Here is a 1,051-nt window from a genome sequence, read left to right on the forward strand (position 1 = left end):
GAAAGACGAGCGACCTTTTCAGAATGAAGCTTCTGGCGTGGCCTGGGTTTGCAGGCAGGACATTTGGGGTTGACTATGAGGTTTACCAGCTGCTAGACCTTGGGCAAGTTACTTAAGACCTGTGAACTTCAGGGCTCCTATCTATAAAAGAGGACTCATACCCTCTTTCATCTTTGGTTAGCTTTAAAAGGAGTTCATGAATTTAAAAAAAAAAAAAAGGTCATATGACACAACTTTTATTTATTTTTATTTTTGCCCACGCCGTGCAGCTTGTGGGATCTCAATTCCCCGACCAGGGATTGAACCCGGGCCACAGCAGTGACAGTGCTGAATCGTAACCACTAGACCACCAGGGAACTCCCCCTGACACAACTTTTAAAATGTAAAGTGCACCACGAATTTCAGCTGTTATGATCAGTATTAGTATTATACATGATTGAAGAAGAAAGTAGAACATTATTTCTTTGACCTCCTGTCTTCTATCTTGGAATTTTAAAGTAGCTAACTCTTTATCAGAAATACATAGAAGTAGAAACATTTTTTATGTCGAGCAGGGAGTTACAAGACATGGTGATATTGCTTAGAAAAAATCTTCTTGGTACTCATGGCATTTAAAAAGCAAATAATACATTGCTAGGCAGAGTCTGTAAATGCTCATCGTATGTTTTGTGAGCTCGTTGTAATTTATTCCAAGTGATTCATGACAGCACATTTCCAAATCAAAAGGAAAATGTAGACATTTGATTCATATTTTGTGTGGTGAGGAACAATTTGTAGCTAATGATATGAAAGTCAAATCAGAGCTGTGTTCATGTGAATTTCCTAAGAATATCGGCAAGAAATTTATAGTTTTGACAACAAACTGAATGCAGCCGCAAAGCCTTAAAATCATTTATCTGTTTAAACCAAGCTTTCAAATTATGAAATTGGAATTCTAATGCTATATTCCCTGGTGAACAATCTCATTTTTGTTTCATTGCGAGCTGCCTTAATCAGGTCGAAAAAGAAAGGTACCATTATTTCCATTATAATTCCACAGCAATTCTTCCTT

The 1,051-nt window shown here is 37.2% G+C and overlaps 1 non-coding gene across 1 annotated transcript; it reads right to left on the reverse strand.

Annotated features, from left to right (window-relative positions):
* Window positions 1–284: 284 nt before the first annotated feature.
* On the reverse strand, window positions 285–356 carry TRNAD-GUC. The gene has a single exon. It is a non-coding gene; the product is annotated as a tRNA-Asp (tRNA).
* Window positions 357–1,051: the final 695 nt, after the last annotated feature.

Source organism: Monodon monoceros, unplaced genomic scaffold, assembly GCF_005190385.1.
Source record: "Monodon monoceros isolate NGI ecotype Baffin Bay Population unplaced genomic scaffold, NGI_Narwhal_1 Super_Scaffold_1, whole genome shotgun sequence".
NCBI lineage: Eukaryota > Metazoa > Chordata > Mammalia > Artiodactyla > Monodontidae > Monodon > Monodon monoceros.